General features: G+C 38.0%; 1 non-coding gene across 1 annotated transcript; it reads left to right on the top strand.

The window, feature by feature from the left end:
* The first annotated feature begins 999 nt into the window (after positions 1–999).
* Positions 1,000–1,106, top strand: LOC129499593 (U6 spliceosomal RNA). The gene has a single exon (XR_008662415.1). It is a non-coding gene; the product is annotated as a U6 spliceosomal RNA (small nuclear RNA).
* Positions 1,107–20,609: the final 19,503 nt, after the last annotated feature.

Below are 20,609 nucleotides of genomic sequence, written 5' to 3' on the forward strand. Positions count from 1 at the left end.
GATGTTTTGTATAGTTACCCAGTTGTATAATGCGACAAATTCCCATGACTCTATTTAAAACACCACATGGCTCCTCTCAATTAATATTACCAAAAGTACTTTGGCACAAATACAAAAAGCATGAGGGATTAGTGCTGAACAGGCAAGTGCAAGTCATCTTTGCTCTGTAAAGATTCTCCATACAATAAACTGTATCTGCGTGCAATTTATTTATTGAGCTGTATTGCATGCAGTAAATAACACAACAAAGATTATTCCTCTTTCAAAAATCACTTCTATGAGATTATAAATAGAAAGCCTGTGCTCCGTAATCTCTGATAGTACAGTTAAGGATTAAAACTGATGAAGTTAACACTACATAGGCACGCACATAAGCACGACAGCCATAGAAACACATTGTTTATGAAAATCTCATTTTGATGTCAAGAAAACATATTTATCTTCTTTATTTCCTGCTATCAAGATACATATTCAATGTAAAAGAGGGGAAGAAGAAAGAGATGACTTTCTTGGAGAAGTAATAAAAAACAGAATATTAGTAATGACTTTAGAAAATATCTTTTGGAAATGTGCAGGCTAAATTTTCTGGTTTGCTGATACCTAGACCATAACATAGGAATGAATCAAATGATACAATAATATCTTTTTTTAAGTTCCCCTTCTCTTGAAGACTGTTCTTCAGTGATTTTCAGTGTTATACAGAAACCCATGATTATCAAGAACAATATTCAGTCACTATCATGTGTTTCAAATTGGTACATTTCCACTATCGTTAAAAATGAAAACATTTAATACTTTCTAGAACATCTAACACTTAAATAATTGTCAATATATCAACATTTTACTTTCTAGTGTCTTCAGGTCCAGCACAGGATAGTTAGTGATTTAGAAACTTTGTGGTCTCTACTACTGAAGTGAAGAATATGTGGCCACTATTTGTAACATTAAAAATATATATATATGGCAATTTTTTAGCTATTACTATTTATATTAAAAGTAGTACTCACTTCAGTGGCACACATCCTAAAATCGGAATGATACAGAGAGGTTTAGCATGTCCCCTGCACAAGAATGACATGAAAATTTCTGAAGTATTCCACAAACGCATGCATTCCTGTACACAGACACACACCACACACACACACACACACACACACACAACTAAATGATACCTGTTCATAATGAAAAAAAATGAAAAAAAATTGATGAAAAAAATTGATACATGTTTGAAGGCATATACTTATGACCATAATGTACAAATATAAATATATTCAGAAATGTTTGTGATTTTCTAATTTTGTAAGTTTTAAATCGCTCTTTGTAAAGGATTTTTTTAAAAAGTCCTTCAGAAATAATCTGATTTTTCTCTGTATTGCTGGAATTCTATAATCACAGAATCCTGTACTTTAGTAGGTTTTTTTCTCTCTGAAATCTTTTCTTATTTCTATTTCTGGTGTTACAATATTGCATGATAAAGTATACCTTAGCTGAGACTTTTGACTCAGTGGGCTGGTACTTGGTGACTGCTTTTTCCTTCCTTGGGACTCTTATGAATTATTTAATTTTCTGCCACTTCATTTTTCTCTAATATCCTAGAACTTCTGTTAGAAAACATTTATTAGGGGATCCCTGGGTGGCGCAGCGGTTTGGCGCCTGCCTTTGGCCCAGGGCGCGATCCTGGAGACCCGGGATCGAATCCCACATCAGGCTCCCGATGCATGGAGCCTGCTTCTCCCTCTGCCTGTGTCTCTGCCTCTCTCTTTCTGTGACTATCATAAATAAATAAATAAAAATTAAAAAAAAGAAATTAAAAAAAAAAGAAAACATTTATTAAACATCTGGACATCTTTTCTCCATTCTTTTTCATGTTTTTGCCTTTTTTCCTGCTTTTCAGATTTCCCCTGCTTTATCTTCTAAACTTCCCAGCCTCCAAGTAAGTCTATTCTTTTGGACACAGTAAACCCACCTTCTCTTATCTTCTTGAAGATACGAGTTACGGGTTTCTTGCCTTCTCCCCTTTTCTTCTCCCCTTTACATTCCCTGTTTCTTCTGTTTTTTGTTTTGTTTGGCTTGTTTTCTTCGCTTTTCTTGGCTTCACTCATTGTGGCAGTCACACAAGTTTCAAACCACTCACAGGACATGCAATTACAAAGCCTAAGAATCTACTGGTTATTGCAAGAAAAGAATTCAAAATGGCAGCAGCCCTGAAGTAGGAAGTGCATCTCAAGGTTGGCTCACAGCACGGACAGCAGCCACGAGCTAGCTCTTACCCTCCTCCACCTGCAGGGCCGATGGACATACTCAAATCACCCCCGAGACAGGTGCAGAGTGCCTCGGACCAGGGGCCTACTGTAAGCACCGTACTGGGAGGTCAGCGGCCCTTCTGGCAGAGTCGGGGTGGGGGAGGGTCGCCCAAACCAGGTGTGACCAAATAATTTTCACAGGCCACAGCGCAAACCAGAAGAAACTCACCTCGGCCCGGCGGTTGAAAAGCGACACTATTAATCAGCGCAAGTCAGGCCTCGTCTGGAGTCAATACTGTCTTGGTCCAGACCTTACCTCAGCAAACAGCTCCGACTCGTTCCAGGCACGCTGCAATTACCCCTCACGGCGCAGACGCTTCCTTTAAATAACCGCGTGAACGAAAATATTACCTGAAACCCGGGACGGGCGTGCACGGCTTATCTTCGAATTTCAGGGAACTGGAGACCATTAGGCGGGAACCCGGGGAACGCCGCCACCTGCGCCGCCTCAGGGTCTTCAGAGAGAGGCGCGGCGGGGAGAAGCCGGAAGTGGCCGCACGTCCCGCTGGGCGACCTCTCGCGAGACGTCCCGCGTGGCTCTTGGAGCCTACCCGCGCCGTGCAACGGTTCTTCTTTACTCGCCTGCGACCGCCTTACCGTGACGGGCGGGCGGCTGCTGGGGGTCGTGCGCTGGTTGTTTCTGGGGCTGGAATGAGGGGAAGGTTTTCGGTTCACACCTGGGATGGCCCCAAATGTTGCAGGTTGACAAAGCAGCCATTGAATGCTGCGGTCTTCGTGGAGGCCGCCTTAGGCTGGCAAAGATCCTGGAAGCAAGACTAGAGGGTGTCTAAGTATTAGGGCAGTCGGGCAGAACCACAGTAGAGGGTGCGGTGCACAGCCCTGGTCCGCTGGAGTCTGTTGGCTTGCAACGCCGGTATTTCCCCCGGAGGGAATTCAAAAGTGGCCCCTCTGTACGAGAGGGCAAGGAGAGACTGAGGAGGTAGACCGTTCCAGATTGGTAGGTGGCACTTTGAACAAGCAAGGGAAATTTCCGACTTTTAATGTTTGTGGGCCCTGCTTCTGGAATCCTAAGGAAGCTACACTTTGATGTTTATCAAGGTGGGCTCTACTTCTGCCCTGGGCACACACTGGACAGCTGCCTTGTTAAGAATGATTAACCAAAAAGGAGCATTCTTTAAAAAAAAAAAATAAATTTAAATTTGTTTGGGGAGGGTGGGAGGAAGGGGGTGAAAGTGGGGGGGGGTGGGCGGGGGGGGAGGAGGAAGGGGGTGGGTGGTGGGAGGACACAACAGGAGGAGAGAGGCGGACTCCTGGCCCAGACTGCCATGTAGGGCTCCATCTCAGGCCCCAGGAAATCGTGACCTGAGCAAAAACCAAGAATCAGCTGCTTAGCAGACTGTGCTACCCAGGTGACCCCCCCCCCCAAAAAAAAGGAACATCTGGAACACATGATAAGACAAGGAAACTTCCCTGGTTCTCATAAAAGTCATAAGCCTTGCTTATGCTAAAAACATAATATAAAAACATAAGATCAACTTTCTGGAATGTCCTCGGGCATGATGGTTTGTAAAAAACATATATGACCCTGCACCAAATGTTCCTTTTCTGGAGCACTTTCTTCTTGAAGATATATGCCAGTCAGCTGTTCTAACTTGGGCTCAAACAAAATCCTTTCCTTTCTCTTTAAAATTTTTTAAAAGATTTGTTCATTTTGCATCAACAAAGAATTTACAAACCAGGCTTGTCCTGGGTGGTGGCAAAGAGGAGTAAGTAGCACTCCGTACCTGCCTGCCAGAACCTTAAGAGCTTAGAGGCCTTAATCAGGGTTCAGGCACAGAGTCCATACAGCCTCAATGCCACAGTACTCTCTCAAGGCTGCTACTTGAAGTATTTTCTAATGTGGGAAGAGGGCAAAACACACATACCAAAAACAGGGGAGGGAATAAAGAGCCTTTGATTACTGGGTCCCCCTAGAGGATCAACCAGCTGTCACATCCTCTTGACCACCTTCCTGACCAGCTCTACAAGCTTACATGTGCCCTCACCTTTGGCATCCTACCGAGCGGTCAGCAGGTTTGCTTGTTAGCATGCAGGTAGTTCATTGGGCAACCATCTAGCTACACTGTAGGCAAATACCGCAGCAATGACATAAGCACATGCAAGAGAAAATACAGATCAAGATACCGATCCCCAAATTAAGTACCAATATTTTTTTTTTCCCACCAAAAGCCTCATGACCCAAACCACTGATTTTATTATTAAGTCCCATAGGCTGCGGTCAAATCATTCAGAATATTCTTCATTTGTGTCCTTTGTGATCTACTAAAGAGGATACAACATTAAGATATCATAAATTAATATTTGGCCAACCCAAATAATATTTGATTTACTTATCTGATGCTTTGATACTTCATTCTTCCTTTCTACAAATCCTCCTGCTTGTGTATGATAGGGGAGATGGCACCTCCATCCAATGTCATGTTCTTTTGCCCACTCTTGCATATCATAACCTTTGAAATGTGATCCCCACCACTGTCTATTCAACAAGGTTATCTGTAGTTGGTACTCAGCTCCTCTAATCCCCTAATAGTGGTAGCCTGGTTTGTGTGGCAACAGGGGAAGTTTGGGTTAGGTCAGATACGTATCCATACAAACCAAGGCATACTTAGAACGCTCAGAAGGAAGGCGAGTGCTAATACAATCAATTTGCCAATCCCTCCTCGTGGATAGCCTCAGACTCCTTTGGCAGTCCTACCTTGGGCATTGTTTAGAATACACAAGTCATGCTTTTACAGCATTAACCAAGTCACTACATTATAAGGACAATCTGGCATCCTTGGCAATATGCCATCCCTATCAGGCACTATACTGGTCACTCCTTCTATGCACCCAATCTGCTGTATCTACTGAAAGGGCAGTTGCTAGGACTGGTATCTGACCTAGGGTATCAGCTTCCTGATTTCCAGGGAGCGTTGGTACTTTATGAGCCAGGATATGGAAGACAGTGAGGACAACTCCAGGGTCTTTCAAGAGAACTCAAATATTTTTCCACATATCCTGACCCCAAAAGGGCTTATTCATGATCATTCACAACTCAGCTTCCCATTTTCCAAGCCATAGGGTTGGAAACAGCCTGTTTAGTGCAAAGTATTTAGAACAGCCTGTCTGTGCAAAGGGTTAACAGCCAGGGCTTATTATGAGTGCTCACCAGCCAAACTGCTCTTGAGTACAGCCCGCCGGCTGTTTCCATCCAAAGGTTTCGGTGTTGGGTTGAATAGGGACTATAGTCAAGTGGGCTGGCTGCCCTGACTAGGCCCATTGGTATACCAGGCATTAGCAGGAATTTTCCCCATTCCTTCTCTACAGGCCATAAAAGGCCACCACAGGAATAGGAGTGGGGACATTTGGAGAATCTACATATTCTCCAGGACCTACTAGTGTCCACATTTCTACCAATGATTGGTGGACAAGGAACTTCTCAGCTGCAAATAGGTTTGCCATTTAGTCAAAGTGGGAGTTTTGAGCCCTGGCAGAGGTAGATCAATGGAATATATTCTCAATAGACCCCTTTACTAGCAAGATAAGTTCTTACCATGATATGCTGTTCCTTTTTGAGAGGCTCCATATTGTGAGGAGCTGTTGTTCCAAGGGGGTATGTTGAGTTCTTGCCCCCTTCTGGAGTTGGGACCAAAATCCTAAGGGTACGCTCCCCTTCTATTGTGTCTGCCACAGTGTGCAACCCATACCTTCTAGGATCACAGATACATCTAATGCAAGTGGCAGCCCTGCTTGGGTGACGCCCGGAGCTTTAATAATCTGCTTCACTAGTATTTTTGCCTTCTCAAAGGCAGCTCATTGTTCTGATCCTCTTCTTTACCACGTGGTACAAGGGACAGAGGCACTATGCCAGGTGGGGAATAAAAGTCTTCCAAAACCCCCAAATTCCTACAAAAGCAATACCACGTGGTATTGTCTCTTCTTTACCACGTGGTACAAGGGACAGAGGCACTATGCCAGGTGGGGAATAAAAGTCTTCCAAAACCCCCAAATTCCTACAAAAGCTTCCACCTCTTTCACATTCTTCGGGGTTGGATAAGCCTTCACCTTGTTGATAATAGTCTCTGGTGCAATGCATGCTTTACCTTACCATATGACTTCAAAAAATTTGGCAATGTCTGGACCTTGAATTTTCTGAGTTCACTCATCCTCTCACTCCCAGATGTTCCAGCAAAGTCTTCATAGCGTCCTGCAGCAGAGACAAGTTTTTATGTGTCAACATTATATGGTCAGTATAAAGGGGGGCCCACATTTTATTGATGTGGGGAAAGAGAACAGATCTCAGGCTACCATCCCATGATACATTATGGGACTGTGGAACTTGGGGAAGCACTTGAAAGATCCATTGTTGCCCGTTCCACTTTCAGGCAAACTGATCTTACGACTCAGTGACCAGAAGTATACTGAAAACGTTTGTTGTTGTTGTTGTTGCTGTTGTTTCTAAGTCTACTATGGCATAGTACACTCCTAGGACCGTGGCCAAGGAATCTAAGATGGTGGCAATATCAACAGGAGGCACTACCTTGTTCAGTTATCAGTAGCCCACAGTCATCTCCATGAGCGATTTGGCTTTTTTACTGACTATACCAGGTTGTTACAAGCACTATGGACAGGGTGCACAGTATCTGCTCGGTGCAGTTCTTGGATGGTTTCTCCTGTTTCCTTATGCTCCTCAGGCAATTTATTCTGTTTGAACAGGTATCACTCTTCCAAGGGTAGTAGACTTACTGGTTTCCAGTTGGCATTTCTCTCTAGCACTGACTAGTTTTATTACTCCAACCTGAAGAAGGAATTCAGTGATAGAGATTTGAAAAGTTTGACCTTTTAGGACATTATTGCTCAATATGTTCTGAGGTATTGCAGAAAGAAAATTTTTGTTTTGGTGGGAAGAATGCCCAATTTTCTGTGTCAAAGGACCTTCCTGACCATAATGCTTGACCTGGGAATATTAGGGCTACTCATACTATGTAGGTGACTTTTGAAAGCAGTGTAGAAATCTCTAGTGATGTGGATATCATGTATACCAAATGTACACATGCATATGCATATGTACACATGCATGATGTATGGAGAAAATATTCTTAGCAGCATTATTCATATTCTTGGAAAAATCCAAATCTTTATTTTCATTAGAATGAATAGTGAATCATTGTGCATTCATAAATTGAATGCAAAACTCTGATACTAACACATTATTATATTTATATATTTGACTGGTTTCAAAAATGAGCTTAGGCAACAAAATGCATGCAATAAAGTAAAACAAAAGCAAAATAAGGAAAAATAGGGGCAATACATCTGTACAGAAGCCATTAGTAAAGTGGCTAATGTTTACACAGACTATTCTGGTATCAAAATTCTGGCATTCACGTGAATTTAGTTTTGTTTTCATAATATCACAAGGTTTGTGTTCTTATAGCTATGTCTAACCATTTTTCAAGGCAGTCACTTGAAAACCTGTAATATTTGGGAGAGTTTTTCCCAAATTTTCTTGAAGCAAAAGATTTTCATTAAATACCTAAGTGCCAGATTCAGCTTCCTAGCTCTTTTATTGCTACATTGGATGATATAAAATGATATCAACATATACTGTAAATTTTCCCCACACTCCCATTTGTATTAATGTTGTCATATACTTAGAAGTCACATGGGATGTGTGGACATAAATTCTCATTAGCAGCTAATGAAATCTCTGTTTATATGGATTCCTCTTTCAGTCACAAATTATCACTATATTTGGGAGAACATATATAAGGTCTCAGCATAGCCATAGCCTATGTCCATTGTTATAAACGTAGTTTAATTATGTAGCTAGAAAAGAATTTCAGCAGCCTATGAGCATTTTAAAAGAAAGTAATTTGTTTCTCTCTCAGTAATGTTTCTATGAATTTTAGATTATAATGACAGTAATCTATACCTAATGCTTGCTTTTGTCAAGGAAACGGTGATTTTTCCTTCTTTCCATTCCTGATAAGTTTTTCATTGGACTTTATTGTTTCTAGCCTTCCCTCCAAGATCTTGCCCAGTTAATTATACCCACTTTTTTTTTTTTCAATAGCTGCCATCTCCACTGCTGTGGTTCAGCAGTTGAGCATCTGCCTTCAGCTCAGGTTGTGATCCCAGGGTCCTGGGATCAAATCCTGCCCACATCGGGTTTCCCTTCTGCCTATGTCTCTGCCTCTGTGTCTCTCATGAATAAATAAATAAATAAATAAATAAATAAATAAATAAATAAATAATAATCTTTTTTAAGAATTGTTTTTGGTGCTATAGATGTGTTAAAAAAAAGGTCTTTTTTGTAGTTCAGTATACGAATTGTAGTGTGCACATGAATACTTGGGCTGAGATTAAGTTTCCATTGCTAATGACTATAATTACCACAAAATTCATTACACGTCGGCTAATTATTTTAAAAGTAAAAATAAAAACACGTTCTTTCAAATCCTAAAAGCTGGAGTTGGAACGATTATTTCTAGACTTAGTCCCAGTTATGCTAAATATTATTAGGTTGTCTGTCCTTGAAATTTAGATTCGATTTCATCCACTGTTTAAATCTGATTTTACAAATCAAACTCAAGTAAGGAAACAAATGGAAATGCATCTTTCAGCAGCATCATCTGACAGTATATGATAAACAGCATCATTTACAGGACACTGCATCATACCATTTACATTTAGAAGGAAGAAAAATGCTGATTAAGCTTCCATTTGGCCCAGACTTTCCAATACATAGCGTGTTAAGCAATTCAATCTTTTCAGTTTTAAAGCCACACACATCTCTAATCATAACACGCCAGAAGCAATAAAACTATCAGAATGAGTGGGAGTGTCTACTTCTGACATATTATAACATCTCTGAGCCAGCAGTATTCCAAAAACATGTGTTCTTATCTCTGGATTGACAGCTCAGCACCCAAGGGTTTCTTCCTTTCCCCAAGGTTTGTTTTTAAAACTCACAAACGGCTCCCTTAAAATAAGTGTAAAATTGCATTTCCCATTCAATGACTCACCACTTGTTTCAAAGGAAAAAAGAAATCATCTGACTGTTTTTGTAATTAATAATATCCATGTTTGAAGCAGAGTTAAACAAAACAAAACTTGCTAACCATTGTTTTTTTTTATTATTAGATTTAATGGAAGTTGTGCATGCATTAAAATTGTTCATTTTTATTTTTGAACATACTAGAGATGGTGATACTTCTAGAGGAATAGCAAAGATTTATAATATAAAGATAAAAATACAAAGAGAAAAACCTCATTACTTGCTAATTTCAGATGATTAAATAAATGTCTTACTGACTCTGGCCTTTTTACTAATTATGAAGAAAAATTTCTCCATGCAAAGCATCAATAATAAAAGAATTGTAGATAGATTACTAGATTTAAATAGTCTGTTATTTGGATAGCTTCTTAAGTACTGTTTAGTATTTCAAAGTAATTATTTTACCATTCTGTCTACTTATAAGTCGTTATCTGTTTCCTAAAGCAATTTCCAACATATAGTCCTGACATCCAATTTTTGTTATTGAATATAGATAAAATGACTAAAATATATACATCTAAAATAGTTTGCAATTTAGACTGGCCTTCTTTTCTACAAGCCTTCTTTTCTACAGTTAATTTTTTTTTCATTTTAGAAACTCTTGCTTGAAAGTTAATATTCTTTATTATGCCCCATTTACTTTATCCTTGCAAAAAAACTAAAGGGGAGAAAGAATACTTATGTCTTAAATTATCCCTTATTAAAATCCAGAAAGAAAACAATGTAGATGATCAGTCCTAATACAATAAGAGCTATAAAATAGGGTGGGAAAAACAATACCTGAACATGAATTCAGTAAAATTCAAAACTATCTGAAAAAAATATTCACAGCACATTAGACTTCATGGCTGAGTTAAGGTAAATGTGTGCATCTGTGTATATATATGGAGAGACAGACAGATCAGCTTAACCTGGATTCCCTTTAAATTCATTACTACAATAACATTCAGACCTTAACTCTGTCCTGGTCTGAAACAAATCATGGATCAAGTCTAAGTTTAGGCCACTTCTGGATATTCTGTTTTTTTTGTAGCTATAGTTGTTATTAAATGTGTATTCATAACTATACACTGCCTTGTGGACAGCATGTGTGTGTACATGTGTGAGTAATCTAATATCTTTTCACCTATGCATTCATCCTTCAAGTATAAACTTAAATGCCACTTCCTAAAGCTTTAAAGCCTACTGAGATCACTTCCAAAGTCAAATATGTTAATTTTAGATGCTCACAACACTCTATGCTTGTCTTTCAACCCTTTTTTTTTTTTTTTTTTTTTTGCTTAGATTTTATTTGAGAGAGAGAGAGAAAGCAGGAGAGAGAGGGAAAGAAGAACCTGAAACAAACTCTGGACTGAACACGGAGCCCAACTTGGGGCTCAATCCCATGACTGTGAGAATCTGACCTGAGCTGAAACCAAGAGGTGGATGCTTAAACAACTGAGCCACCCAGGCATCCCTTAACACCTTTTTAAAAACTAGAATAAGTGTGTATGGAGGTGTGCTATTTCCTGTTCTTGACTCTGCACTATGAGGTCATGACCCTTCCTGCCAATCCATGCCTGTCTCACCAGGACCTAGCACAACACATGGTCATAAAATGGAAGTGGCTTCAAAATGAATAAATATAAAAATGAAAGAACATATCAATGAATAATATTGAAGATCCTTGAGAATCATAGAATAATAGTTTCTTTTAAAAAAAAATCTGAATGCATATTCCTTGGGATTACTACTAGAAGAGAGTTCTGAAACCTCTGCTAGGGAATGAGCAAGGAAGGTATTATAGGTCTCTCAGACCTATGATTTAGTGAGGACATAGAAATTAATCAAGTAAATACATAAATGAATATAAAACACTGTAATAACTGTGTGATAATAAAAGAAAGGTATATGATACTGTAGTAGATGGAGCAGTGAAAATGTATATTAGGCTGATTTCCCTAAATCAAGAGGAAATTATGCCAGGCTTTTCTGCAGAATTTAAGATAGGGCTGAGATCAGGAACAGGCTTTAGGTAAAGTTGGTTTAATATTACCCCATCTCTCAGATACCTAAACTAGGGCCCTACAAATGTTTATAAATGTGCCATATATGCAACTAATTTGTATAAAAGCCAAGGCTAGATTTCAGGGGGAAAATAAAAGTAACATTTATTGAGACACTATATCAATTGTTAGGAACTGCTTTCAAAGATTACTTTTTATTTTTTTTTTAACCTCATTCACTCTCTCTTTCAGGAATTTCAGTTCTTTTTGGTTTTTTAAAGATTTTATTTATTCATGAGAGACAGAGGCAGAGGAAGAAGCAGGCTCCATGCAGGGAGCCCAATGTGGGACTCAATCCCGAGACTCCAGGAGAGAGTCACACCCTGAGCCAAAAGCAGATGCTCAACCGCTGAGCCACCCAAGCATCTCAAGAGTTTCAGTTCTTTTTATTCTACTTCTTGGCTCCCACTATAGGGAAAGAGAACTAATCCTCTGAATAATCAGCAAAAAATGGTCTAATCTATGTTCACTACTAATTATGTTCACCATTGCCTGAAAAACAAATTGAAACTAATTTATGGATGATCTCTTTCATACTTCCCTCTGGGGATCTAGCTGTCTCAGTAAAGTACACTGGCTAGTGTACTGGTAGCCAGTATACTACCAGTACTACAGTGCTACCAGTACCACTACAATGGTAGTCACTGGTAGTTAGAGCTGCCTTAGTCCATCCATACCTATTCCATTCAGTATGGTGGCTTAGTGGGTGACCACCTGTCTTCAGGAGTCATGCCAACATTCTTTATCTCGGCACAATTGCCACTGTTTCTATTTATTGTGGCATGTGACTCAGAGGAAATTGATAATATCCAAAGAGTCAGATTCTCTTTCAGTGTAGACAGAAAAGGAACTCGTTTTGGCCTATAGGCTTACTCATGTGATACAACCGGACAGATCCATGGCTTTGCATTGGATGTTGCCCAACGTTTACCCTCCTAAAAATCAAATACTTATGGGGTATTTGATTCTTTTTATGCTACTACTATTATGTATTCTTCTAGGGGACTTCTTGAGTAGTGGATATGATATTTATGGTAATATTTAGTCCCTTGATTTCTTGGTTATAATAGCACCTAATCTGGGGGGTGGCATTTGATGGCTCATGAGCCAAATTCTATTTGCCATGTTTTATAGATAAAGGTTTGTTGAAACACAGCCATGCCCATTTATTTGTGTATCAATTCTGGCTGCTTTCATGCTATAGTGGAAGAGTGAAGTAGTTGTCAAAATTGTATGGTCTGCAAAGCTGAAAATATTTACCATCTGATCCTTTACATAAAGGAGACTTTGATCTAAGCTAATATTTATTACTTGCAATAAGTATTGTTTACGTAATATTTATTACCAAAAAATCTTAAGTGAATCATCTGATAAAGATACTAAAGATTTACAGTAAGCTGACACTTGGTCAAGAAGAAATTATGTAGTTGAGTTAACCATTCTTGCCAATAACCGATACATATAGGAGAGAGTAAAGGGCTTAGAGATACTAGAATTCCCCTCTCTTCCCGCAATGAATTAAAAAATAAAAAGATCCAAGGTACACAAAGGAACCCTTGGATCCTTTATATTCCCTAATTTTATGCATAAGCCATTTTGTGATTTATTTATTCCCTTGAATCTCTCCTTAGTATTTATTTCAACTACAATTTCCCCTGTACTCTTAAAGTTGACTCTGGGCCTCACTCTACCCTAGGGAGGCTTTGCCTGAGGGGCCTTGATAAATAGCATTTTTCTGGAGCTGATGATAAAATGTTCTGTAGCATGTATGTAAGAAAATCAAGGATGATCCTTGGCTAGTTGGCTCTGCTGACTGTAGTCATCTAGACTAAGTGCTGACAGAATAATATAAAAGGACATGTCAAAACAAAACAAAACTTTAGAGATATATTTTTAAAAATATTCTGTGAATCAAAGATTTTTCATGTTGATACTTTCAAATTAGATTAATGGAACTATCATGCAGTAGGATATATTTATGAAATATTCCAAGATATTCTATAGAGATACTGCTTCAACTTTCCATGAAAGCAATCTGAATTAAAATTTTAGTAAGCCCCTATTTTTATTTGGTGTGAATAAAAGAATTAAAAAAAAACATGAATTGGATGCCTCTTTTAGGCATATGACAGTACTAAAAGACTTTCTCTATCATTATGATTATTTGCCAATAGAAATTCCTCAGGCAAGTCATTAACTTCGAAGGGTCTCATTTAGTTCTCCTCTCAACATTGATCAAATGATATATAAAATTTAAATTACTTACAGTTGATCTAAATAGATTATATTGTGTGTTATGTCAAATAATCTTAGAACGTTCATGCAAAGAATGACTACATACAATTATATTTTATAGGTGAAGGAACAGGAAGTTTCAAATATGGGCAAAAATGTACCTTTACTTCAGTTGATTATTAAGGATACAAGTTTATAATTAAAAAACAAGGGGATCCCTGGGTGGCACAGCGGTTTGGCACCTGCCTTTGGCCCAGGGCGCGATCCTGGAGACCCGGGATTGAATCCCACGTCGGGTTCCCGGTGCATGGAGCCTGTTTCTCCTTCTGCCTGTGTCTCTGTCTGTCTCTCTCTCTCTCTCTCTGTGACTATCATAAATAAATAAAAATTAAAAAAAAAACAATATGGAATATCAGCATTTCAAGTACTCTTCTGGGAGAATGTCAAATTTATGGAACTTGATTCTGTTTCTTTTGATTTAGCTTGTATTTCTAACTAATGATTGCATGTAGTCTTTTAAAGGCTCAAATAATAATATTGGATTTATGGCAAAAATTAGCAGTATCTTAATCCCTTCAATTTACCAATTCAAGAGGCAATCACTTTCATACCTTGCAATTTATTCTTTTGATATATCTCTCTATATCAAAATAAAAATTTTTATTAGTTTCTAAATTGTTGATTTCTGGGCTTTTTTCTGTTGACATCCCTCCATGGAAGGTGAGGATGTAGATGTCCTTTGTACACTGCCTCCTCCCTGTCTCCACCCCTCCTCCACACTCATACACACTAAACTCTCATTCTCCCAATATAATTATATTGTGATGGTAATTTAGGTTACATCAATGTTCTCTATACACAACTCATGAATATGTAAATACTATTGACAGCTGAGTACTGCCTCACAACAGATAAAGGAGGTCCAGGTATAAATATTGAACTTTCAACAATCTCTCTTATTTATTTATTTTTTTAATCTCTTTTATTTTGATTTCACATTTTCCCCTACGTCAAAAGGCACTTGATATCATTTTTGAGTGTTCCACAGTATAATAGATTTTTGCTCATTGCCAGGTAGAAACTATCTATCTTAGGTTTCTAAAGGCCTTTTTCATGTGCATAGTCAGAATTCTCCTGAGAAACAGAAACAGAAAGACTGATTGACTAATTATGAGGAATTGGCCCATACAATTACAGAGGCCCAGAAGTCCCATGATCTGCCATCTGCAAGCTGGAAATCCAGGGAAGCTGGTGGTATAGTTCTAGTATGAGTTCAAAGGCCTGAGAACCGTAATGCAGATGGTGTAAGTCCTAGCCCAACAGCAGAAGACCAGTGTTCCAGCTCAAGCAACCAGACAGAATTCTCCTTTCCTTCATCTTTTTGTTGAGGTCCTCAACACACTGGATGACACAGTCTGTTTTAGTTAGTTCACTAATTCTAGTGCTAATTTATTCTAGACAAATCTTCATAGACACACTCAGAAATAATGATTCATCAGATATCTGAACATCCCATGGCCTGGTCAAGCTGATACATATAATTAACCGTCACACCATGTATATATCCAGTTCCCACTTTTCCTAACATTGCATTATTCTATAATCTTTGTCTTTTTTGGCTTAAGTCTTTTTTATAAATTCCTTTGTTAAAAGTTTATTGGTATTTCAAGGGGGGGAATGGAAGATCATGTGTGTAACCCACCTACCACCTTCAACTATACACCCCTAATATTTAAATCTTCATTAATTGAACTCCATTTTATTGAATGGAGAACATGCAGACTACTCACTCCTTAGAGATACTCTTACATTTACACTTATGTTAAATGAAATAGCCAGCCTATCTCCAGAGGAAAGGCCCAATGAATTGTTGAGTATTTTTAACTTTCAAATGAGGAGTGTTAGAAAACTTGTGAGGCCATGGATGGGAAGAAAGGGGAATGTCTTAGGTCACTGCTGGTACCAAAGGAAGTTGAAGATCCTTAGTATCCATTAATATGTACCAAATGCTGTGTCATGCATAAAGTCCTTCTGTAGGTCCTTATGAATATCATACCATATAGATAAATAATGGATTTTCCTGCCTTTTCATACATTGTAGTTTCTAAGAACTTCATCACTGCTCAGGTAACTATTAAGTCTTTTACAATTCAAATATAATGTCATCCTTCATTCCAAATATATCTTCATCAGCTTTAACTATAGTGACTCTCTTCTATACTCCCATAACACCCAGAAAATATCTCTAATAGTCCTTTAGTAGGTATTTAGACTTGCCCCAAACATTTGTTATCCAGGACAAGAGTACAAAGGGAGGTTCCCTGCTTGAATTCCATGTTCTCTAGTTCTCTACCCTATCTCTATCCTGCCCCTTTCCTTCCCAGGGGGCTTATGGAGATGTTTCTTCCAATTTGAGTCACATATCCTTTCACCTATCCATCAGGCAGAGGGAGAATGCACAATATAGGACAATCTTCTAGAAAACAATCATGTAGATGTAGCTCACACAGGTCCTCTGCCATTTGGAAAGCTAATTCTATGCCAGGATATCCAGAGAGAACTCTGTAACATCTGGGCCCTGTAGATTCCTCACCCTCTTGGGAGGAGATACACGAGAAGACCAGAGTTGATGTATCTAATGTATCAGAGCCATTAGTATTCTATATATCCCTTGAAATTGGTGATTTGTTTTCTTCTATCTCCTCCACTCTAGTTTGAGCTCCTTAGATACAAGAACTGTGTATGGTTAAATCTCTGTGTGTGTCAAATTAACATAGGTTTTTTTTTTTCCCATGGAAGTGCTCAAATAATACATGAATGGGAATATATCAGAGTATGTTAGAAATGCCAATGTTGTCTCAAGGGACTCCTTCTTACCTACCCTTGAGCAAATTTCATAGATAGGTTTTCCTACATACACACACACACAAAGTTTCTAAGTCTAATCAAGGGTAATCACCAGAACCAAACCAAGTTGATCAAATTGTCTTAGGAGTTTGGAATTGAGACACAAAGAAATTCTATTAATTAGTTATTGTTGAATATGAAGATACACACACGGAACTATATTTAAGCCTTCTGTAAGTTGAAGAAAAAAAGAGAAAGAAACAGTGCCAAAGACGGACAAAGGTAAACTGTCACTCAAGATCCTGTGACTCCAGAGAAGTTGGAAGCCCTAATTTCCTGGGATCTCTTCAGCACTCTTCTGGATTTGGTCCTTGAAATATTCAATTACACTTCCTTTTCTTGAATTCTTTTTGACATGCCTACAACCTAATCACTCTCTCCACATTCCCTACCCTGTGTATAATTTCAGTATTAATTTGACTCTGCACATGATGATTACTTTCTTTTTACTGTTACATCTGAGAGATAAATATATTTTCTTATACATTTATTTATATCAAGCTTCCCCCATACCACATGGAATTCTGAGTGTGTTCAACACTCAAGACTCAGTTGCTGTCTGAATGGCTACAGGATCCTTTACTTTCTCAGAAACTATGAACCTAGTATCAGGTGGTGAAATAGGTTTTTGAAGCTGTATTTTTAACCTTTTCAGGGTTATTTGAAATGGATTACTCTTCAACCTTAAATATAATCTAATCCTAGTGACAGTCTAAATGATAAATATATTTCCAAAAAGATTTCACTTTTTGAATAATTACTGAAAAGGAGTGATTTGAGGCCCAGGGTAATTCATTTTTAATATTTTTCCTGTAATGTTTAATGTACATTTTTCTTTACGGATAAATAACTAGCACTATTGGAGATGTCTGATTATCTAGTAAAATGTTGGACATTTCCTCTAATTTGAGTTATATTTTGTAGACTACAGCAATTTTATGAGCCTATAGATTAAATAAACCTAGAGATTAAACCATTTAATGAGAAAATATGCTACAGAGAGTTATAATACAGCCTGCAGTGCACACAAGAGTGGAAGAGCATGCTATACAATGTCTGTGATTATAAGGGAATGGATATTCCTAAATGTTTGGTATGAATGTATGCTCCCACAAGATGGTGATTTTTTTTTTCTTAACACCATGTGGTAGCTTCTTCTCTGTCACTTCATGAATTGATTATCACTAATTGCTCCAAAGAATTTGCCAGAGTCCAGTTTTGAATTGTTTTGTTAATTTGCTGTCATCCAGCATTGATTCTGGTTACTGGTATATTTTGAGTATATTAAGTTTTCACTACTTGGGGATGAATGCTTTTCAAAACTAATAAATTATAATTGAGACACCTGGGATGCGTTAAATGTATTTCAAATCAAAGCTAACATAGGCAAAGTGCTTGAACAGAAGTCTAGAAAGCTGAACCATATTGATCCGCTACTAACCTTGGACAATTTAAGAGAACCAAGTTTCTTATTGTGAGGTCACTAATGGCTCCTTCATTTGAAAAACCAAGTGGTTCTATCAGAAACATATATTGGCATAGTTTTATGACATAATTTGAACAAAAGGGAACATTGCATAATTGGAGTATATAGGTTTTCACTTACACATAATTGGGTATAATGTTGTGTTCACAAGTGTAGCAATCTCAAAGATGTTTTACAGGAGTTGGAATTCACAAAACTTCCATGTGGATTGGCTTTCTGAAGAATTCAGGGTCCAGGCTAGCAAATTTGCAATGAGTGTTAAATATACTTAAACCGGTACAAATAGGGTAAAGATCAGATAAAATGCATGAAACATCTTCCCGAAATCTCAACACATTTCTTAACCTCCCATACCAAGGAACTGAATGAACAAAACAAAGTTGGAAGAGGGATGGGTAATTATGACTCTTCTCAATAACATCTTCATGAACTAAGTACTGCCTTTGTTAACCCTGGGTTAAGAGCCAGACTCATGAAGCCATTATCAAGTATTCACCCCTTTGACAATTACAATATGTCAATGATAATATGTCAATGATATATTTGCGATGGAATTACAGATTCTAGATTTTAACTCATTTGGAAAGACTAGGAAAAAAGGTATTCAGAAAGATCTCCTTCTGAGCTGAGTATATCACTTGACTTAGAATGGGAGAGGTAAAGAATAAAGTGGAGAATATTCTTCTATCTTTGAAAAATTTAAGAGACAGAAAAAAATGGAATACCTTCTTGAAATGCCTTGCTCTGAGGCAAGCTGAGCAATTGTTGTTTTTAACTTCCCCTCAGTTAAATATGCTTCCATCATGCTATCTGTACAGAACAATGATTTGTTTTGCTCTCACTGTTGGCAAAGCAGGAGGTGTAAATATGCTTTCCAAATCCTCCAGGGGACTGTGGTGAAGTCTTCCCCACCCCCAGCTGAAGATTAATTTTAAACCACAGCCTCTCCCCCTTTGGCGGGCTTCCATGTGTGAGCCAGAAAGTAGTTCTCCATCTGGAATTCTCAGTGACGCAACCCTAGCAAGCCCTTGGGTAAGGGAGAAACTTAAAAATCAATATTTTGCCACTAATAGTATTGAGAATGTTAAAATTGTATTTGATAATGTATGTATAATGAACCTAGCTTTCACAACAGAGCACCACTGCTGGTACATGCACATACATATGTACCTACCATTCTTAAATGGAAATCACAAATGTGAAGGAGGGACAATCACATGTATGACTGGGAGGGAATCTTATCTACTCTGTCCTGTATCCTCCGGTAGTTCATACATGGTTCTTAACAGCCATTTGGAGACCTGCTTTAGTTTTCACATAGCTCCAAGAATTATGAAACACACCAAATGCTCCAGAAGCCAATACACAGAGACAGTTAAATAGACATGGACCCCTTCGTGTTTGTCATTTAAGAAGAGAATTAAAAGCTTCTGCCCACCAGAAGAAGTCACTTGCAAATAAAGAAGTATATAATATTTTCTCCTTTAGATAAATGGATAAACACTGTATTTCCTTGATTGTCAAATAGACACACTCATTTAAACATTTCTGATATTGAGAAGTATCAAACAATCAATAAATGCACTTAATGTTTCTTTATATTTCATTAATGTGCTATCATTAAAGAGATGGAATGTCCTAATCATTGGCATCTTAAAATGGAGGCAAAATGGTATGTGGGAGCAATCCTCCTGACAATGAATTGAGTGGGTAGATAGTGGTATCATTCCTGTACTCAAGAGCTGAGGACAAACTAATGCTGGTGAATAGTGATAATTCTGGCACAGGTGTCACAAATATTTAAAATGTCAAAATATAAATATTCTGTGGCTTCTTTCTTAAATTATTATGTATAGTATTCAATTACCACATATTATATAAGGAGAATCTTCCCAATTAGTGAGATATAAAACTGATGTGTGTGTCTTGAATGAACTACTCATGTGCCCCAATATGCATCTAATTTGCCTGAACAGCAGGAGCCCTCAGCTGGTTATCTCTGCAGCATCTACCTTCATTTATGATATTAGTTCATATAACACAATTTTATGCATGTGTCATGTTATAAAAAGTTAGGAGATCATGTACATAAGAGGGAAAAGTGGGAGAAAATATTAAAAGTTTATTATATTTGTTCTGGGAAGTACCTGGTATTGTCGGCCACATGTAAGAAAATCCAAAATCAGTTTTTGAGTAAAGTGGATAAAGAAGCTGGAAGAAGCCCTCAATGATTGAAGAGATGCTACACATATGTGGTTGGGAATAAGCCAAAAATATGTTAATAAGCAGGACCTGAAGAAATAAATTAAGCTATGTTTTATAATAAATCATAAATCAAGGACATCTTTTTAACCAGGACATAAATGGCACTCACAAATGGAAAAGTCATAGGGAGACAAAGCAGGAACTGGTATGAAAGTGAATGTGTAGGATTACATGAATTGGTGAGACAGTCAAGAAACTGGTAGGTTGTCTGGTTTTCCCAACACAGTCTATTGAAGCGCTATATTATACACCTGAAACTAACATAACCCTATATGTTAACTACTGGAATTAAAATCCAAAACAAAAAC

This window comes from Nyctereutes procyonoides, unplaced genomic scaffold (assembly GCF_905146905.1).
Source record: "Nyctereutes procyonoides isolate TBG_1078 unplaced genomic scaffold, NYPRO_anot_genome, whole genome shotgun sequence".
NCBI classification, from domain to species: domain Eukaryota; kingdom Metazoa; phylum Chordata; class Mammalia; order Carnivora; family Canidae; genus Nyctereutes; species Nyctereutes procyonoides.